A 21,783-nucleotide genomic window follows, 5' to 3' on the forward strand; every position below is an offset into this window, starting at 1 on the left:
ACGGCTTGCGAGCGTGCCCAATCCGTGCGATAACTCGGAAAACACCCGGCCACACTGTGCCGGAAACGACGCACTCTGGGAAGCCGCTATGCAAAGCGAAGTCCCAAGATCCCCTGAGGCCGGACACTTCCCGCCCCCCAAAGAAAAGAGCGCCAATCAGACGGCCGGAGACCGAGGACTCGCGGAGCAGACTGCCACAATCGCCATAACAAGCCCGATTGCGAGCGTTTTTGTTTTCTCTCTTTGACCAGCCAGGCTGCGCCCCACCCGAAGGCAGGGAAGCACAAAAATTGCATGGAACTCATTCATGCTCCTCTCCACGGAAATCTTTAGTAAAAGGCGAAAGATTTGTACGAGATGAAGAGAAACCAGAGTGCGTGGCTGCACAGCTGCAGGAGCCCAGGCCGCCTTCAAGGCCTCTGCCCTGCCGGTCGTGGTTGGCAATACACCTGGCCTTACAAACGAGCCAGTGGGGCCCGTTCAGCTCCGGGCTCATCGCCTGCGGCTCACGGCTTGCGAGCGTGCCGAATCCGTGCGATAACTCGGAAAACACCCGGCCACACTGTGCCGGAAACGACGCACTCTGGGAAGCCGCTATGCAAAGCGAGGTCCCAAGATCCCCTGCGGCCGGACACTTCCCGCCCCCCAAAGAAAAGAGCGCCAATCAGACGGCCGGAGACCGAGGACTCGCGGAGCAGACTGCCACAATCGCCATAACAAGACCGATTGCGAGCGTTTTTGTTTTCTCTCTTTGACCAGCCAGGCTGCGCCCCACCCGAAGGCAGGGAAGCACAAAAATTGCATGGAACGCATTCATGCTCCTCTCCACGGAAATCTTTAGTAAAAGGCGAAAGATTTGTACGAGATGAAGAGAAACCAGAGTGCGTGGCTGCACAGCTTATTTTTACCATATTAAACATTGGAAATCCTCCCACTTGTATTTGTGACACTTGATTTTGGCTCCACCTAAGACACTCTTAAATCTTCAAACACTTTTCTCTTCTCCCGCAACACTCTTGTCTGTCGGCACTATGTGGCAGCGTTGCATGACAACCCCTCTCACCACGGAAAGGAACCTAACAGCTTTGGTAAGAGAGGAGAAAAGGACCTGGCCAGTACGGGGCTCGAACCCGTGACCTTGGCGTTATTAGCACCACGCTCGAACCAACTGAGCTAACCGGCCTCACAACAGTGCTCCTCTCTGTGCTGCAAAAAATCGAACTCAGGGAATTTCTTTTGTCCTCCTTTGAATAGAAAGCCGTGTAATTCAGTGTACGGGCTTTCTCGTGCAGTTTCATGGTTCTTGTAACCCAAATCCTACACTGGCCTGAAGTGCCCCCCCATTTCACAGCATTTTTCAGCTGATTTAAAATGTACCTAAAGGAGAAGCATTATTGAAGACCATCAATTACCAAGAGCTTTTGTCAAAGGTTTTGGTGGTCATTTTGAATGACCACAGAGCGCTGTGACCTCGGTTTTACATCTCATCCAAAAGACAGCGCCCTTTTACAACACAGCATCTCCGTCACTATACTGGGGCATTGGGACCCGCACAGACCTCAGGGTGAGCGCCCCACCGCCGGCACCATTAACACCGCTTCCAGCTGGAAGCTTTGTTTTTCCCTGTAGCTCACCCTCATCCGGGTACTGACCTGGCTCACACCTGCTTAGCTTCAGTGGGTTTTTTGAGTTGCGAGTTGCAAGGGGATGCAAGTGATGGAGCCGCTCGCTGCAAAAGCCACTGCATTGGCCGGGAATCGAACCCGAGCCTCCCGCGTGGCAGGCGAGAATTCTACCACTGAACCACCAATGCTCAGTGCCTGGGCCTTCAAAAAAGACGCTTTTTTGGTGCTCTGTGCAAAACGCGTCGACATCTGCTTCCAGCTGCAAAATGCCATTCGCGGACGCTGAAGAACTTATTTCCAAGGCAGCGGGTACAAGCGATTGGGCGTTTTAAAACCACCAGGAACAGCAAAGAGGCGCGCTTCTTTGCTTGCGCCGAAACACACCGACTGGAGGCGGATAACGTAGTTGGCAGGATTCGAACCTGCGCGGGGAGACCCCAATGGATTTCTAGTCCATCGCCTTAACCACTCGGCCACGACTACAGCAAGCCCCACTGCCGCTGCGTTCTTGCTACAATCTTACCTGGATCGCGAGGCGCCGGCGGAAGCCTATTTCAAAGTCGTTCTCCGTTTCAAACAAACATTTCCAAAATACAAGCCTTGCAGACAGACACGCCTCAGAGGATTTAAGGGTGGCTTCATGTCGGAATGATAAAGTCTCCCCGTCCGGACATGAAAATGCCACTTTGTTACACACAAAAAAAGAATCAACAACAGAGAAATGCCCACAAGCATTTGAAAAGCCGCACCACGTCGCACTTGAAATAGCTCTTACATTAGTGGTAGACGCAGGAATCGCCTTTTTATTTACGCTCTTACCAACGCGATGGAAAGCAAAACAAAGCAAAGCAGAGCAAAACAAAACGAACAAACGAAAACCTTGTGTATAACGCCGTTACGTGCCCAAGCGGTATTGTACATCATCCTAGCACTGCACCCCGGGGCGTACGGTATATGGGAACGAGCACACGCCACGAATCGTCTCGAATCACTCCCTACAGCTGTAAGGCGCCTTGAAGCGTGCACCCCCAACATTCTTCTTTGCGCATGTGTGAAAGGTAAACTCTTGAGCAGACTCTGAACCAGCTCTAAGGAAACTAATCCGATTAGACGTTACTTTGACTCATCTTTTTACGCTCAGTGCTGGATTGCTCAAACTCCAGCTAGGGTTAGGGTTAGCATTCCCACGCTACTTAGACACTTTGTTTACGCTCAGTGCTGGATTTTGGGAACTTCAGGATGAGTGGGAATTTTCTCCTATCTGTCAATTCTGTTTTGTTTTGGAGACTCTTGGCTGCCTATGTTGTACAGTGCAGCGTGAAGGAAACATTTTCCAAAACTGTGTCAGCTCAAAAGTTGTAAGAAAACCTCTCCAGCTGCTTTAACTCTCTTCATTTTTGTCATTTAATGTGACACTCAATGTATAACTGGAGCCTCACATATGCAAATGGTGAGGCTCCAGCTCGACACCCAGTTTGACACCACTTTACAGTATATGACAAAAGCATGGCAGACTGTGCCGGACCGGCAGATAACTTCCGCTTATTTTTACCATATTAAACATTGGAAATCCTCCCACTTGTATTTGTGACACTTGATTTTGGCTCCACCTAAGACACTCTTAAATCTTCAAACACTTTTCTCTTCTCCCGCAACACTCTTGTCTGTCGGCACTATGTGGCAGCGTTGCATGACAACCCCTCTCACCACGGAAAGGAACCTAACAGCTTTGGTAAGAGAGGAGAAAAGGACCTGGCCAGTACGGGGCTCGAACCCGTGACCTTGGCGTTATTAGCACCACGCTCGAACCAACTGAGCTAACCGGCCTCACAACAGTGCTCCTCTCTGTGCTGCAAAAAATCGAACTCAGGGAATTTCTTTTGTCCTCCTTTGAATAGAAAGCCGTGTAATTCAGTGTACGGGCTTTCTCGTGCAGTTTCATGGTTCTTGTAACCCAAATCCTACACTGGCCTGAAGTGCCCCCCCATTTCACAGCATTTTTCAGCTGATTTAAAATGTACCTAAAGGAGAAGCATTATTGAAGACCATCAATTACCAAGAGCTTTTGTCAAAGGTTTTGGTGGTCATTTTGAATGACCACAGAGCGCTGTGACCTCGGTTTTACATCTCATCCAAAAGACAGCGCCCTTTTACAACACAGCATCTCCGTCACTATACTGGGGCATTGGGACCCGCACAGACCTCAGGGTGAGCGCCCCACTGCCGGCACCATTAACACCGCTTCCAGCTGGAAGCTTTGTTTTCCCCTGTAGCTCACCCTCATCCGGGTACTGACCTGGCTCACACCTGCTTAGCTTCAGTGGGTTTTTTGAGTTGTGAGTTGCAAGGGGATGCAAGTGATGGAGCCGCTCGCTGCAAAAGCCACTGCATTGGCCGGGAATCGGACCCGAGCCTCCCGCGTGGCAGGCGAGAATTCTACCAATGAACCACCAATGCTCAGTGCCTGGGCCTTCAAAATAGACGCTTTTTTGGTGCTCTGTGCAAAACGCGTCGACATCTGCTTCCAGCTGCAAAATGCCATTCGCGGACGCTGAAGAACTTATTTCCAAGGCAGCGGGTACAAGCGATTGGGCGTTTTAAAACCACCAGGAACAGCAAAGAGGCGCGCTTCTTTGCTTGCGCCGAAACACACCGACTGGAGGCGGATAACGTAGTCGGCAGGATTCGAACCTGCGCGGGGAGACCCCAATGGATTTCTAGTCCATCGCCTTAACCACTCGGCCACGACTACAGCAAGCCCCACTGCCGCTGCGTTCTTGCTACAATCTTACCTGGATCGCGAGGCGCCGGCGGAAGCCTATTTCAAAGTCGTTCTCCGTTTCAAAAAAACATTTCCAAAATACAAGCCTTGCAGACAGACACGCCTCAGAGGACTTAAGGGTGGCTTCATGTCGGAATGATAAAGTCTCCCCGTCCGGACATGAAAATGCCACTTTGTTACACACAAAAAAAGAATCAACAACAGAGAAATGCCCACAAGCATTTGAAAAGCCGCACCACGTCGCACTTGAAATAGCTCTTACATTAGTGGTAGACGCAGGAATCGCCTTTTTATTTAAGCTCTTACCAACGCGATGGAAAGCAAAACAAAGCAAAGCAGAGCAAAACAAAACGAACAAACGAAAACCTTGCGTATAACGCCGTTATGTGCCCAAGCGGTATTGTACATCATCCTAGCACTGCAACCCGGGGCGTACGGTATATGGGAACGAGCACACGCCACGAATCGTCTCGAATCACTCCCTACAGCTGTAAGGCGCCTTGAAGCGTGCACCCCCAACATTCTTCTTTGCGCATGTGTGAAAGGTAAACTCTTGAGCAGACTCTGAACCAGCTCTAAGGAAACTAATCCGATTAGACGTTACTTTGACTCATCTTTTTACGCTCAGTGCTGGATTGCTCAAACTCCAGCTAGGGTTAGGGTTAGCATTCCCACGCTACTTAGACACTTTGTTTACGCTCAGTGCTGGATTTTGGGAACTTCAGGATGAGTGGGAATTTTCTCCTATCTGTCAATTCTGTTTTGTTTTGGAGACTCTTGGCTGCCTATGTTGTACAGTGCAGCGTGAAGGAAACATTTTCCAAAACTGTGTCAGCTCAAAAGTTGTAAGAAAACCTCTCCAGCTGCTTTAACTCTCTTCATTTTTGTCATTTAATGTGACACTCGATGTATAACTGGAGCCTCACATATGCAAATGGTGAGGCTCCAGCTCGACACCCAGTTTGACACCACTTTACAGTATATGACAAAAGCATGGCAGACTGTGCCGGACCGGCAGATAACTTCCGCTTATTTTTACCATATTAAACATTGGAAACCCTCCCACTTGTATTTGTGACACTTGATTTTGGCTCCACCTAAGACACTCTTAAATCTTCAAACACTTTTCTCTTCTCCCGCAACACTCTTGTCTGTCGGCACTATGTGGCAGCGTTGCATGACAACCCCTCTCACCACGGAAAGGAACCTAACAGCTTTGGTAAGAGAGGAGAAAAGGACCTGGCCAGTACGGGGCTCGAACCCGTGACCTTGGCGTTATTAGCACCACGCTCGAACCAACTGAGCTAACCGGCCTCACAACAGTGCTCCTCTCTGTGCTGCAAAAAATCGAACTCAGGGAATTTCTTTTGTCCTCCTTTGAATAGAAAGCCGTGTAATTCAGTGTACGGGCTTTCTCGTGCAGTTTCATGGTTCTTGTAACCCAAATCCTACACTGGCCTGAAGTGCCCCCCCATTTCACAGCATTTTTCAGCTGATTTAAAATGTACCTAAAGGAGAAGCATTATTGAAGACCATCAATTACCAAGAGCTTTTGTCAAAGGTTTTGGTGGTCATTTTGAATGACCACAGAGCGCTGTGACCTCGGTTTTACATCTCATCCAAAAGACAGCGCCCTTTTACAACACAGCATCTCCGTCACTATACTGGGGCATTGGGACCCGCACAGACCTCAGGGTGAGCGCCCCACCGCCGGCACCATTAACACCGCTTCCAGCTGGAAGCTTTGTTTTTCCCTGTAGCTCACCCTCATCCGGGTACTGACCTGGCTCACACCTGCTTAGCTTCAGTGGGTTTTTTGAGTTGCGAGTTGCAAGGGGATGCAAGTGATGGAGCCGCTCGCTGCAAAAGCCACTGAATTGGCCGGGAATCGAACCCGAGCCTCCCGCGTGGCAGGCGAGAATTCTACCACTGAACCACCAATGCTCAGTGCCAGGGCCTTCAAAAAAGACGCTTTTTGGTGCTCTGTGCAAAACGCGTCGACATCTGCTTCCAGCTGCAAAATGCCATTCGCGGACGCTGAAGAACTTATTTCCAAGGCAGCGGGTACAAGCGATTGGGCGTTTTAAAACCACCAGGAACAGCAAAGAGGCGCGCTTCTTTGCTTGCGCCGAAACACACCGACTGGAGGCGGATAACGTAGTCGGCAGGATTCGAACCTGCGCGGGGAGACCCCAATGGATTTCTAGTCCATCGCCTTAACCACTCGGCCACGACTACAACAAGCCCCACTGCCGCTGCGTTCTTGCTACAATCTTACCTGGATCGCGAGGCGCCGGCGGAAGCCTATTTCAAAGTCGTTCTCCGTTTCAAAAAAACATTTCCAAAATACAAGCCTTGCAGACAGACACGCCTCAGAGGACTTAAGGGTGGCTTCATGTCGGAATGATAAAGTCTCCCCGTCCGGACATGAAAATGCCACTTTGTTACACACAAAAAAAGAATCAACAACAGAGAAATGCCCACAAGCATTTGAAAAGCCGCACCACGTCGCACTTGAAATAGCTCAAACATTAGTGGTAGACGCAGGAATCGCCTTTTTATTTACGCTCTTACCAACGCGATGGAAAGCAAAACAAAGCAAAGCAGAGCAAAACAAAACGAACAAACGAAAACCCTCACGTCCCGCACTTGCGTATAACGCCGTTACTTGCCCAAGCGGTATTATACGTCATCCTAGCACTGCACCCCGGGGTGTACAGTATATGGGAACGAGCACACGCCACGAATCGTCTCGAATCACTCCCCACAGCTGTAAGGCGCCTTGAAGCGTGCACCCCCAACATTCTTCTTTGCGCGTCTGTGAAAGGTAAACTCTTGAGCAAACTCTAAACCAGCTCTAAGGAAACTAATCCGATTAGACGTTACTTTGACTCATCCTTTAAGGGACCTTTGTTAATTGGAGAAATCAATGATTTCGAATGAATTCTGTATGCGTTAAAAGACAGCTATACACAGAAAACATGCAGGACACTGCTCATGATGTTTCCCGAGCCGAAACACAGTGCGTTTTTCCAAGCCATCTGACAAAGCCCGCCCACTGAAAACTGCAGCAGATCGTGTAAAGACGTTCAACTTTGTAACTACTGCACGCACAGGAAGCAGAATAAATTCCTCTTTTCAAACTGTCAAAGGTTTGCTTTGCGAACGCTGCAGGACATCGCACAATCTCTTTTGAACGGGGACAAACGATTTCTTATGAGGCGCACTAAGTACAGACGTTTAAAAAGCTCCACTCATGCCGACCATGCAGCATGAAGAAGCGCAACCTAACGTTTGCATTCCTAGCACTGTTGCAACCTAGCACTGTTGCATTCCACGCATCAGTAGCTAAGAGAATATCATTTAAGGCTCTTGTTAATGCTGTTTCAGAAACCAGACTGAAATTTCTCAAGTATATTATTTGAATCCAGATACGATTGACGTTGGGCAACAACTATTCTCTCAAAACTTTTAGATTGAAATGGGACCTTTGAGACAGGCCTGTAGTTGTTAAGAACTTGTGGATCCAAATTTGACTTCTTAAGGAGCGGTCTAACAACCGCTACCTTAAATTGATCAGGTACAACGCCTGACGCAAGCGATGCATTCATCATACTAATTATAGGTCCTGCCAGTCCTTCGAGGGAATCTTTGACTAGCTGAGTGGGTATGGGATCTAGCGAACAGGTGGTTGACTTTGTCTTACGTCTGTGTCCATGAGTCCACCATAAGAAGAAATCTGAACAGAAATCTGAGTGGTGATCATGCGAGGTCACCACGGAGGAAACCACTGCTCTCCCCCCAAAAAAAACCACCACTGCCCCTCTCAAGTTTGCTAAAGACCACATGGATGTTCCACAGCAACTCCTGGAACAATGTTCTGTGGACAGACGTGACAAAAGTTGAACTTGTTGGTAAATGTGCACAGCGTTATGTTTGGAGATAACAAAACACTGCATACCAACTCCAAAACCTCATCCCACCTGGGAAGCATGGCGGAGGCTGTACGGCTTGCAATCATCGAGGGACCGATGAATTCCAAGATGTATCAGGAAATTCTACAGCAGAATGTCAGGGTGTCTGCCTGTGATCTAAAACTCGAAAGACGCTGGGTCATGCAGCATGACAAAAACAAAGGAGTACATCAACAACAGAGTGGCTGAAACAGAAGAAATTCCATATTTTGGGATGGCCAAGTAAGAGTCCTGACCCCAATCCCATTGAAGTGCTGTGGCGTGATCTGAAGCAGGCCGTTCAGCGCAAGACATCCCAAAAATATACATGAACTGAAACAGTTTTGCATAGAGGAATAGGCCAAAATACTTCCTAACCGCTGCTCAGGTCTGACCAGCCGCTACAGAAAGTGGGGATTGAGGTTTTTGTCATAAAGGAGGTTCCACTAGCTCCTTAATATAAGGGTTCACATACTTTTTCCATCAATGACCTTGATTGTTTAAACCATTTGGTCAATAAAGAAACAGCAATGTCAAATGTTGGGCGTGTGTTGTTTGTGAAATCAGACTCTCTTTATTAATTATTATGACTTAGATAAAGATAAGATCACATGTTAGGAGCCATTCATGCAGAAATCCACATCATTCCGAAGGGCTGTTTACAAAAGTTTTTCTCCCAACTGTATGTGAGAGAAAAGCAGAGACGCTCACTGAGTAAGGTGGGGTTGTAGCTTTGCAAATCACAAGGACATTTGTACGCTCAAAATGGGACAGGAGCACCCCAGATGGGACTCAAACCCACAATCGCTGTTTTAGGAGGCCAGTGTCTTAGCCATTAGGCCACTGGGGCACACTGGGGAGGGTCAATCACGCTGATGAGAGACAGTTTTTTTTTCCTTTGCTTTTTCAAAGGGATCCCCAAAATTAGGGAAGTTAGGCAGCAGAAGGTTTACTGTGACCTGAGAAGGACCGGCATCCAATCACGGTGGTACACACACACACGCTCTCACTCATCTGAGCTACACGGCTACCAAGATGATCTCAGGTGCGCCGAGCTGGTACGGAACATATTGAACTGATCGACGACGAATTGTCTCTCAGACAGGCTTTTCACCTCTGAGCTCCCTGACTGACAGTGATCAGCTAGGTAGTGAAACAGTCAGCTGCTTCTAAGCCTTAAACAGCTGCATCTCGGCGCTTCCACGGAGAGATGATTTGAAAGCCGAACATCGCCTATTGGGAACACCTTTCTATCACTAGTTTAAGAGACTCTTAAGGTCTTGCAGAGGTGCCTGTCTAATAGCATGTGCTTTGCAAGCTATAGGTGTTTAGGCTGAGGCAGAATGCCTGTTAACAAAATGTTTTTCTAAAGGGGCCTCGCACTCTTTTCCAAGCAATGGTCACCATCCCCACCGAGTGTCACAATGTAGTCATGTCCTAGGACATCACCTGTTAGTCTCCATTTGTCTGCCACCAACACTTTAGGTTACGGAGTCACAACCGCACCCCGGAGACCAGAGGAGCCATTGGCGTTCTGGCGGCGCAGATTGGGCTGAAGGTGGGACGCTTGAATCTCGCTGTTGGAGGCCGTCTGAAACTGACCCAAGCCTTTCCCTTGAATTAAATGTAAATAAGAAATGAACCCCAGATGCACATGGAATCAATCACGTGTTTCCTTTGAGCCGTTTCAGAGACTGCTCCAGAGTTTACCTTGCACAGATGCGCAAAGATTAATGATGGGGGTGCACGCTTCCAGGCGTCTTACAACTGTAGGGACTGTTTAGAGACAATTCGTAGATTGTTCTCATTTCCCTCTATTCCCCGTGTTGCAGTGGTAGGATGACGTAAATTCCTGCTTCGACACGTAACGGCATTATAATCAAGTGCAGGAGCTGAGGGCTTTAGTTTTGTTTCGTTTTCCATGGCGTTCGTAAGCGCGCAAATCAAAGGCAATTCCTGCGTCTAACACGAATGTAAATGCTTTGGAAAGTGCAGTGTGGTGCAGCTTGTAAAATCCTTTTCCACATTTGTGGTTTGTTGATGTTTTTTCTGTCTGCCAAAGTTGCATTTTGACATCCGGACTGGGGGACTTCATCATTTGAACGTGAAGCCAGCCTTAAACCCTCTGAGGCATGTCTGTCTGCCGGCACGAATCTTGTGAAAGGTATTTTTTTTTTTAACGGAGAGCGACTTTAAAAAGGTTTCCGCAGCGACTTCGCACTCCGTGTTAGATTATAGGAGGAATGCGGCGGCAGCGAGCTCGCTTTTGTCATGGCCGAGTGGTTAAGGCGATGGACTCGAAATGCGTTGGGGCTTCCCCGCGCAGGTTCGGAACTTGCCGACTCCGGCGTCTGCCGCACGTCGCCTTGTGCCTGCGCGGCAAAGGCAAAGTGCCGCTTCTCCTTTCCCGGTACTATAAAAATGCTAAATCGCTTGGACCCGCTGCCATGGAAAGCAGTTCTTCAGATTACCACACATTCTGCGTTCGCACCTCTGGTGCTCTACTTATGCCTTTGAAAACCTAATGAATAAAGCTGAAAGAACCGACACGATATGTAGGTGCTCGTAAAGCACGCATTAAAGATCTGTTAACAGCAAGGGTTTCAGTGGGTTAACTGAGGAGAAGGCGTGATCGCTAATTGTTGACTTTTTATTTGGTGTTAGAAACACTCTTACTGTGCATGATGTGCAACAAATGTAGCCACAGAAATTGCATCACGCTTTCATGTATGCTATTGCAGACACCAACGTTGCCTAGCTAGAAAACCGAAATAGCCGTGGGTTTGCTTGTTGGTCTGAAGGATCTCTCTTCGAATCTCTATCATTTGTCAATGGAAGTAAAAGGCGCTGCAATCTCATACGTTCAGAATCAAACCCGCAGCTGTTGTTCGACTTTATTTCTTGACTAATTACAACTGAGTGTCGCATGAGCAGTTACGTAAACTTGTCTGGTATATTTGAACACAAATGCCGTTCTTCAATTAAAACTAACAGTACATTGTCAGGGACATTCAGTTCTATACAAACAAGAGACAGACAAGAGAATATTTCTACCTTTCATGTGGACTACGTGTTGACTTACTGATCGGAATAATTGAAAAGTTCGGGTTCATAGCCGATGCAGTGCGTGCTAATTAGAACAACAGCAACGCTGAGCTCTCAGCACCGTACTGAGCCCAGGTGTTTTTCTAAAGCTGTCAGGTGCAGTTCATTTACATGAAGGAAATCTCTTACTGGGTACGATTACAATACAGTAAGTAGCACAGGCTACTTAGGGAGTAGCCTGATGCGTTTAAAAACGACCCGAGCCAGGCAGAAGTCGAACCTACAATCTCCTGATCCGTAGTCAGACGTGTTATCCATTGCACCACTGACCCTGGTGCAACACTGCAGGACTGCAACCCGGTGAGCTCAGCACTGCAACTAGTAAAATACCCCCGGTCCATTCTTTTCCAAAAGTGAGAAACACCTGTTTTCTACATTTTGTCTGTTTTAAAACCATATCTCTTTAAACCAAACCAAGAGTTTGTCTTTTGCTCTGATATTCTGATTCTTTTCGATTTCAAAGAAAAAAAAAACTACCTTCCAAAGCATCATAAAATTGTCCCTTCTTCCAGACTCTACTTCTCTCTTGTAGTAGTACAGCAGACCTTTCCAGGTGAGCAGATCACAGAGTCCGAAATGAGCTTCCTCCATCAAGCAAAGTACCTGAACATGACTCTGTCATCATAAAAGCGCCCCTGTAATAAAGAAATTCAATCTGAAATCAAGAGGGCAGTTGCCTACTGAAATACAAGAAGTCATCAATTTTAACCTAGCAACACATTAAAGGCTGCATCTATACAAGTACGATTCTAGAAATGCTCACCAGATTACGTTTTAAGAAGGAACTGCGCTTCAGGTTCTGCCGAGATCTTAACTCGGATGGCAGGATTCAGAGTCCGGAGTGCGGACTGATTGCGCACGGAGGGTCCATATACTGTGGATCCCTCAGTGATCTTCCGCGTATTCAAACCGCCAGCGTGTGACTCCCCTGTCCCCGTGACCTCATTGCTCTGCTCTCTCCTCTGTGCAGCCGAGCCCGATTCACGGTAAAGTGAAAAAAAAATATGCCCTCAACGTGAGATTTACTCTGGAGCGAGGATAGATGTTACCTTTTTATCATTGAACAGGATGTATGTGATGTGGCGACTAGGTTCAATTTTGTATCCTCTTTAAAAGATTAAGGACTGGGGTGAGCGTGATTTACCACCCTTTCAGCTAAGAACCCGACGTGCGCACCGTTTAAGCTGCATAGACTCGGTCGTTTAACTCTTCTCCATTAGCAGGGTTAAGGTTAAAGAAAAAAAACATTGCTGACTTCTTTTTTTTTTGCCAGCTGCTAGCGCTGATTAGCAAGGTTTGTATTTCATGTTTTGCAAGTTGCATCCATTTTAAGAAAAACAAGTCGTGTTAAAGACAGGAAATGAATACTTGCATTTAATTAAGTCTAGCCATAGGCAGTTATCCACTGGGATTCAGACCCAGGGTCTCCTGTTTACTAGACAGGCACTTTAACCAACTAAGCCACAGCGCCCCGGGAGTGCTGTCCTTTTGCAGCCACTTGGACACACCACTCAGACACATCTGCATTCGGTGTGTGCTCCGCCTGCTCGCTGAGCAAGTTGCCACCTTTACATACAATAGCAACATCGACACCAAGAGAAAGGATGACAAATGGCTTTTATCTGGAACTTTTCATGTCCAAGGAGCTCAATGTGCTTTCTGTGTACAACAGGGCCACTGAACTCCACGCTGGCCACTGAACCACAGCAGTGGCTTGCTGGCTTGACATCTCCCAAGGAAAATGTTGAAATCGCATGTGGAACAGGAAAATGACCCTCGAGTACGAGGGAAAAAAAAGAAAAAGATCATCTGGAGCGCGCCAACCCAGTTGGGACAGCCCAGTTTTGTTGATGAGGTGGCCGAGTGGTTAAGGCGATGGATTGCTAGTCCATTGTGCTTTGCACGCATGGGTTCAAATCCCATCCTTGTTGGTTTCCATGTCTGTTTCCATTCTGTTTTTGATCCCTATTGCTCAATGCACAGTGAAAGCATTGCATACATGTGTCTGACAATGAGAAATGGGCCCCTGAGACAGTCATTTGCCTGTTTCACAAATGATCGTATTTTACTAGAGATTCTGTTTGGGATTCAGATGTGCATTCGGACAGCAATCCCTTTCAAGAAATGATACGTTCTGGATGAGGTCAAAGGTGCATCATTTGGACACTTTGTGGGCTTGAAATACAAAGAAAATCATGTTCTATGGTACAAGATAAATACAAAACTTAAGCTTTTATTATAATTAGATTTGTTTATAAAGCATAAGCAATCATTTATTACATTAATATATGTGAAAATAACATTTTAGCATCATACGTTTAGTATATTTAGTCCCTAATGCTGAAAGAAATGATCATAGAACATGACTTCTAACCTTACCTGCTGTGTTTTTGTTCCCTATTGCTCAATGCACAGTGAAAGCATTGCATACATGTGTCTGACAATGAGAAATGGGCCCCTGAGACAGTCATTTGCCTGTTTCACAAATGATCGTATTTTACTAGAGATTCTGTTTGGGATTCAGATGTGCATTCGGACAGCAATCCCTTTCAAGAAATGATACGTTCTGGATGAGGTCAAAGGTGCTGGAACACTGTATTTAGGATGTGTTTGCAGTTATTCTGTGTTTCTAGCTTCAACCCAGTGATATATATATATATGCTCACTGATTTTTTGGTACATGCCCAGGGCAATAATCATTATGAGGATTTATTTCCATATGTGCTAGAGGTAGTGTTGTGAAATTCTTCAACACACTGGATCGCAGGTTTAAACCTGCACTCTTACTCCTTAAATACCAACAAATGCAGATATGTGGCAATCATATTGTAGCGGACACTCATTTGCCTGTTTCACAAATGATCATATTTTACTAGAGATTCTGTTTGGGATACGGATGTGCATTCTGACAACAATCTCTTTCAAAAAATGATTTTACCTTATCGCAGCTTTGCCCCTCTTGCCTCTTTGGAAAATATCTCCATCTTGTGGTCGTTGTTGGTAATGTTTAGACAATATCTCCATCTTGTGGTCGTTGTTGGTAATGTCTAGACAATATCTCCATCATGTGGTCGTTGTTGGTAATGTCTTCTTATGCCCTTTTTTATTTCAATTCTTTATTAGTTGATTCTAGAATCTCTACAATAGAGCTGAAAATATCAGTTTTGTAGCAGACAATATGACATTAGTTATAGTCCAAATAAGACTTTATTACCCTGTTTGTAACATAACAAATTAAAATTGATTAAAACTAAGTTTGGAACACCAGGGAACATAAAAAATGATTTTTAGGAAAACCATGAGGTTCTCTGTGTCCGATGCCTGCAAGGGGAGAAAGCTAGAATCCTTTGCTTTTTCAAAATTTGAAAATAAACATCATATAACAACAGCTTTCATTCCTAGGAGTGAAAAATAACCATTTTTGAAGACATATTAGTTTCTAAAACACTACAATAAAGTTAAAAACATCCGTTTTATATTACTTTTAGTATTTTTAGTGAAATTAGTCATTTATTGCACTATTTTTAATATAATCTCTAATTAAAAGTGAATAGAATTAAGTTTGGAGCAACAAGGAACACAAAAAAAAAAGATTTTAAGGAAAAAAATGATGTCTTCTGTGCCAGGTGCCTGCAAGGGGAGAAAGCTAGAATCCTACCCAGGCTCCTGGAGTTCTGTCCTGGCTAAAGGAGGGTGAATCCATCCCCTTCAAAGCTCCATGAAAAAATGATCATTTAAAATTTGAAAAAAAAAACATCATATAACAACAGTTTTCATTCATAGGAGTGAAAAACAACCATTTTTGAAGACATATTAGTTTCTAAAACACTACAATAAAGTTGAAAACATCCGTTTTATATTACATTAATTTTTGTGAAATTAGTCATTTATTGCACTATTTTTAATAAAATCTCTAATTAAAAGTGATTAAAATTAAGTTTGGAACAACAAGGAACACACAAAAAAAAGATTTTAAGGAAAAAAATATTGTCTTCTGTGCCACGTGCCTGCAAGGGGAGAAAGCTAGAATCCTACCCAGGCTCCTGGAGCTCTGTCCTGGCTAAAGGAGGGTGAATCCATCCCATTCAAAGCTCCATGAAAAAATGATATTTTTAAATTTGAAAAAAAAAAAACATTATAGAACAACATCTCTTGGTCCACAGAGTGCAAAAATCCAACTTTGAAGAAAATCCATTGACTGATCCCCGAATCCTGAAGTTTCTTCGCATGATATCGGGCTTGCAACCACTTTCTGGAAAATTTTCAGCTCCATTGTAGAGATACTAGAATCAACTAATAGAGAATTAAAATAAAAAAGGGCATAAGAAGACATTACCAACAACGACCACAAGATGGAGATATTGTCTAGACATTACCAACAACGACCACAAGATGGAGATATTTTCCAAAGAGGCAAGAAGGGCAAAGCTGCGATAAGGTAAAATCATTTTTTGAAAGAGATTGTTGTCAGAATGCACATCCGTATCCCAAACAGAATCTCTAGTAAAATATGATCATTTGTGAAACAGGCAAATGAGTGTCCGCTACAATATGATTGCTACATATCTGCATTTGTTGGTATTTAAGGAGTAAGAGTGCAGGGGGTTTAAACCTGCGATCCAGTGTGTTGAAGAATTTCACAACACTACCTCTAGCACATATGGAAATAAATCCTCATAATGATTATTGCCCTGGGCATGTACCAAAAAATCAGTGAGCATATACATATATCGCTGTGTTGAAGCTAGAGACACAGAATAAGTGCAAACACATCCTAAATACAGTGTTCCTGCACCTTGACCTCATCCAGAATGTATCGTTTTTTGAAAGCGATTGCTGTCAGAATGCACAACTGAATCCCAAACAGAATCTCTAGTCAAATATGATCATTTGTGAAACAGGCAAATGAGTCTCTCAGGTGCCCATTGCTCATTTTCAGACACATTTATGCAATACTTTCACCATGCGTTGAGCAATAGGGATTAAAGATACCAGAGGTAAGGTTTAAAAGTGATTCTGAGGTGCAACACATCAGCGAAACAGCTAGGCATCTGAAATGCGGGGTTTGAGAGCCCTTCAGGGAACACCGTACCCTAAAGGTACCAGAAGTCCACTAGTATAAGCATTAAGTCACTGTCAGCCCTGTTGCAATGTAATTGCTACATATCTTCATTTCTTTGGTTTTTAAGGAGTAAGAGTGCAGGGGGTCTAAATCTGCGATCCAGTGTGTTGAAGTATTTCACAACACTACCTGTAGCCCGTCTGGAAATAAATCCTCATTCTGATTATTGACCTGGGCATGTACCAATAAATCACTGAGTATATATATATCACTGTGTTGAAGCTAGAGACCTGTATGTAATAATATGATGCTAAAATGTTATTTTCACATGTAAGAAAACCGGCTCAGGGACGCCAAATATGTAATGTTGCCATAGCAAAATTAAATGTAGGGGGTCTCTGAAGGCACCAGTTCTGTAGGGTTTGGGCATTTACTGAGACAATTATTAATTGTAGCAGTAAATCACAAAGTTGATTCTTTTGATAGCTTTAGAATCCAACCATGTGACATAACTCAAACAACGCGCACACACAGGTACTAATACACGAGGATACATTTATTAATACATAAAATATGCATGTAAACCTAACAGATCTTATCAAGAGGGTTATCAGAATACAAAAGATATATATTCAGTCAGTTACGAAGTGTTACACATATCAAGAGGACATACGTTCAGTATATCATTCATTAAGACCGTTTCGTTAATGAACTTGGTTATAACTTCTACATTAGATACTCAAACAAGTACATAACTCTTAGGAATTAAATTGATATCAACTGGTTGGGATAACAATTGAATTCTCGAGCTGTAATGCATTGAAGTTGAATACTCATCCAATCTTTGGGGATTCAGATCTTCCTGCGGGCACAAAGAAACAGTTGCAGGCTGTTGCTGTCCAATCCGCGCTCTCTGGCTCCGTGCCAGGCTGTGCTGTGCGGCTTGCGACGCTGCACTGCTGATGCTCACTGTGGGCTTTAACTAGCAAAGTTTGTGCACAGGAGAAAAGATGACTGTGGGTCCCAGCAAGTCAGGAAGAGGACCGGTTCGTTTCTGATGAAGAGCTAGTTCTGAATAGTGATTCAGCTGTCCACAGTTCCGACCTGTTCACAAGGCCTGCTGCTGGTGCTAACCTCGGGTGGATCCTCTGGTTATTCTCTGGCAACCTCCGCTCTAGACTCTTAGAACAAAGGAAAGTTCTGGCACTCGTACACACTGGCCGTTCCGTGGTTGTCCGGGCTGAGTCTCAGGATGGTCAGGAGGCGCGCTGCGAGAATGTCCTGCCCTTGGGAGCCTTCTGCTCCTGGGCCGTCCTGCCCTGGAATTCTCCTTTGAATTCCCTTTAGAATTGTCCACAGAATCCTCTGAATCCTCCCTTCTGAATCTTACTGAATCTCACAGGCTCTCTGTGTTGCCTGTTTTTACCTGGAGGAACTTCAGCTCATTGATTGGCTGAAAGTTCCATGGGCATCAGAGTCCCACGTGGGTTACTCGGCCCTACCAGTCCCTGATTGATTGATCAAGGTGAGATATGAGTCACTTAGTCCTGACACTTAGTAATGCAGTCCAGATGTCCAACTGGCACTCCCTAGACAGATAGGCGCCAATGGATGACCATTGATCATGATAGCCAGGCTTAGCTAAGTGCATCCCCCTTTGGGAGCTGTCCTAGGACCTTAAATCACCCTGCAGAACAGTTTCTCTGTGGCTGCACCACAGAGATGAACAGAGAAATGGGGCCTCATTTGGGAAGGCTCAGAACACTTAATTCTGCCTTATTAATAAGCCTCGCCGCTACATATCCCCCCTTTTTGAAGGTCATGAGGTCCTGAGGCGTTGTTGCCTTCAAAACAAAACAGAGTTAAGTGATGTCCCTTGCCATTAGAACATTAATCTTAAATGTCCACATTACTCCTCGAGAATTCATACCGGAACCAGCGTTGGATACAAACAGGATGAATAACATCTGGAGTATGTATAAACACGGTAGGAGACATTATCTAAGTCTAGGAATTACACATCAGGAAGTTCACTGTCAATATCTGATACCTCTGTAGTACATATTTGGGGAGAAATCACTTCCTTTCTTTTGACATGCTACCTTTGACTCATTCATGCTACCCAGATTACATTTTGATGCAAGAGTACAGCATTCAGAGTACACTGTCAGTCATGATCCAGCTTCCCAGCAGCAGTGTTACAATAACAACAGTTCCTGTTCCCAGCCCCGCGATAAACCACAACACCTGTGTTGGGTATCTGCTTGGGTGGTTTGGAGGTTTGTTCCATTAAAGCAAACTAACTACCTGTACCTCTTCAGGGCTTACTGTTTCTTGGATTTCTATCCAATTCAATAGTGTGGCACCTGAAGGCATCCATGACCTCAAGTTTGGTCTTATGTTGTCTGGTTCCAGACCGTACAGTGTTAAGTTACCATGCTGTACTATGGCCTCCTCGGGAACTTGCAGGAAAACTGTTTGATTAGGTAGCTGCATTGTGGTAGCTGTATCATGCCTGTCACAAGTCATAGTGTCAGTTAAATGTGGTGTGCTGACCAGCCATTTACTTCCTACCTGCTCTTCATGGGGTTCATTAACCTCCCTCTGCTCGTTAGTAGCTTTACACCCTTCATTGGTGAATCGTTTAGACACAGCCAATGGATAGCTTTGGTGGCCATACCCATCTCAAGATTTGGAACCAAATTCAATCTTGGATTGCCTTCTGGGTGAGCTATGAGCGATGGGGTTAATGTCACATACTCCTCTACTGAGAAGAGTGGAATCAAGTGGGTTGGGAATCGTGCCGTGGTTAGACTAGCTACAGTGGCACTAAGCTCCCTTAATAGGTCTTGTGTCAACATTCTGGCCTGTTGCACACAAGCATAAACCCACTGTATAACACCAACAATCATGTCCACTGGTTGGGGAATAAGGTTTAACCCTGTTGCATAGGAAATTGCCTGTAGGGTTTTCCCTAAGCTTTCCAACTTTTGCTGCTGTCGATACAGTCTGTCACTACCCTCCGGCATCTCTGACCCCTGCCTTCTTGGGGCAGTCAGGGTGAGAGTGCCAGTAGCACACAAACCTACCAGAAAAAAGCAAACGTGCAACAGTGGCGGCAGCAATCAGTCCTCCCAAAAGTCTTTTCGGGTGGCTGATCCCAGTCATCTCCTTCTGAGTGACTGTCGCCTTTCTAAGCTGGCGCAGCGTGTACATGGTGTCTTTCTCAGTATGCCCTGTGGCATCTTGGGCACCAACATCCTGGAAATATGGGGAGATCTGACGCAGCTGCTGATGCTGCTCCTCCTTTTCCAGGGCATCTGCTTTTTCGATTTGTTCATGCCTGTGCTCTAGGAACCCTGCAGGGGGTGGTGCAGCGGTAGAGCATGCCTGACCCTCGGCTGAGTGGTCATCTGGAGCACCTGAGTGATCTGGGATTGTTACCCCATTCTCACTGTTCAGGTCCACCCTGCACACTTCCTGATTGAGGAATCCCTCTATCGGCATGTTTACAATCGTTCGCTGGGCGTGGGTGTAGGACACCTGCTCGCTCCCCCCTTCCCTTGCTAGGGGTTCAGGGAGCTGCCCCAGCACTGGGATAGCTAGTTCACTGTCTTTGAACTTACTATCACTCACCAGGCCCATGTCAGTGCAGGCGGGGATTCTGACACCCCTCTTTGCGATGTCCTGCACTGGCAGGCGGGTGACTTGACCATCCAGCTCCAGTCTGGCTGAACCACTGTTGGTCAGACTCAGACTGACAGACTGAGCTGGTGGCTGTAAGAAAACCGGCTCGGCTTTCATTCCCTGTCCCTTCTGGGGGACTGGGTGTGTTGGCAACCCTGCCGTTGAGGCAGGAACAATCAGGTCAGTCTCACTCACTACCTGGTAGTTGTGAGAAATAATGTTACCTGACTGCAGGTTCCCTGGGTCACAGCAGAGGGAATCGGCATCTGGGATCAGGTGTGTCCACAGCGCAGTAGTCTCAGCGTCCAGCTGGACCTCCTGTCTAACCTGTGAATGTTGCACCAGGGGCACCTGGCGGTGGCCCTGTGACAGCTGCTCAAGCAGATCCTTACTAATAGAGGACCTCTCAGGGCTAAGGGTGAGGGCTACATCACCAACCTGCTCTCCTGCCATCTGGATCCCTTCCACCACTGCAGGGTGGTGTTCCTGACCCCTCTTGGGTGCCAGGGTGCACAGGGAAAGCTCCTTTTCATCGCCAGGTGGGGAGATCTGCTCCTCTTTAGGGATGTAAAAGGTGTGTGCTTTACCTGGTGGATCAGGCGGCTGCTTGGAGCACCGCTCCTGTGGCATGGAGGCTGTTGGGACCTTGGCCGGGACACGACTTCCCTGTACAGTGCCTTGCGAAAGTATTCGGCCCCCTTGAACTTTTCAACCTTTTGCCACATTTCAGGCTTCAAACATAAAGATATAAATTTTTTATTTTATGTGAAGAATCACCAACAAGTGGGACACAATTGTGAAGTGGAACGAAATCTATTGGATTTTTGAAACTTTTTTAACTAATAAAAAAATGAAAAGTGGGGCGTGCAAAATTATTCGGCCCCCTTGCGTTAATACTTTGTAGAGCCACCTTTTGCTGCGATTACAGCTGCAAGTCGCTTGGGGTATGTCTCTATCAGTTTTGCACATCGAGAGACTGAAATTCTTGCCCATTCTTCCTTGCAAAACAGCTCGAGCTCAGTGAGGTTGGATGGAGAGCGTTTGTGAACAGCAGTTTTCAGCTCTTTCCACAGATTCTCGATTGGATTCAGGTCTGGACTTTGACTTGGCCATTCAAACACCTGGATACGTTTATTTGTGAACCATTCCTTTGTAGATTTTGCTGTATGTTTGGGATCATTGTCTTGTTGGAAGATAAATCTCCGTCCCAGTTTCAGGTCTTTTGCAGACTCCAACAGGTTTTCATCCAGAATGGTCCTGTATTTGGCTGCATCCATCTTCCCCTCAATTTTAACCATCTTCCCTGTCCCTGCTGAAGAAAAGCAGGCCCAAACCATGATGCTGCCACCACCATGTTTGACAGTGGGGATGGTGTGTTGAGGGTGATGAGCTGTGTTGCTTTTACGCCAAACATATCGTTTTGCATTGTGGGCAAAAAGTTCGATTTTGGTTTCATCTGACCAGAGCACCTTCTTCCACATGTTTGGGGTGTCTCCCAGGTGGCTTGTGGCAAACTTTAGACGAGACTTTTTATGGATATCTTTGAGAAATGGCTTTCTTCTTGCCACT

The 21,783-nt window shown here is 45.9% G+C and overlaps 9 non-coding genes across 9 annotated transcripts; all 9 read right to left on the bottom strand.

Annotated features, from left to right (window-relative positions):
* Positions 1-260: 260 nt before the first annotated feature.
* On the bottom strand, positions 261-377 carry LOC138229951 (U5 spliceosomal RNA). The gene has a single exon (XR_011186032.1). It is a non-coding gene; the product is annotated as a U5 spliceosomal RNA (small nuclear RNA).
* A 391-nt stretch (positions 378-768) lies between these two features.
* Positions 769-885, bottom strand: LOC138229953 (U5 spliceosomal RNA). The gene has a single exon (XR_011186034.1). It is a non-coding gene; the product is annotated as a U5 spliceosomal RNA (small nuclear RNA).
* Positions 886-1,109: 224 nt separating this feature from the next.
* trnai-aau (transfer RNA isoleucine (anticodon AAU)) lies at positions 1,110-1,183 on the bottom strand. Its single transcript has one exon. It is a non-coding gene; the product is annotated as a tRNA-Ile (tRNA).
* Positions 1,184-1,742: 559 nt separating this feature from the next.
* Positions 1,743-1,813, bottom strand: trnag-gcc (transfer RNA glycine (anticodon GCC)). Its single transcript has one exon. It is a non-coding gene; the product is annotated as a tRNA-Gly (tRNA).
* A 213-nt stretch (positions 1,814-2,026) lies between these two features.
* On the bottom strand, positions 2,027-2,108 carry trnas-aga (transfer RNA serine (anticodon AGA)). The gene has a single exon. It is a non-coding gene; the product is annotated as a tRNA-Ser (tRNA).
* Positions 2,109-3,378: 1,270 nt separating this feature from the next.
* trnai-aau (transfer RNA isoleucine (anticodon AAU)) lies at positions 3,379-3,452 on the bottom strand. Its single transcript has one exon. It is a non-coding gene; the product is annotated as a tRNA-Ile (tRNA).
* An 843-nt stretch (positions 3,453-4,295) lies between these two features.
* Positions 4,296-4,377, bottom strand: trnas-aga (transfer RNA serine (anticodon AGA)). The gene has a single exon. It is a non-coding gene; the product is annotated as a tRNA-Ser (tRNA).
* Positions 4,378-5,647: 1,270 nt separating this feature from the next.
* Positions 5,648-5,721, bottom strand: trnai-aau (transfer RNA isoleucine (anticodon AAU)). Its single transcript has one exon. It is a non-coding gene; the product is annotated as a tRNA-Ile (tRNA).
* Positions 5,722-6,563: 842 nt separating this feature from the next.
* On the bottom strand, positions 6,564-6,645 carry trnas-aga (transfer RNA serine (anticodon AGA)). Its single transcript has one exon. It is a non-coding gene; the product is annotated as a tRNA-Ser (tRNA).
* Positions 6,646-21,783: the final 15,138 nt, after the last annotated feature.

Source organism: Lepisosteus oculatus, unplaced genomic scaffold (genome assembly GCF_040954835.1).
Source record: "Lepisosteus oculatus isolate fLepOcu1 unplaced genomic scaffold, fLepOcu1.hap2 HAP2_SCAFFOLD_450, whole genome shotgun sequence".
Taxonomy (NCBI): Eukaryota; Metazoa; Chordata; class Actinopteri; order Semionotiformes; family Lepisosteidae; genus Lepisosteus; species Lepisosteus oculatus.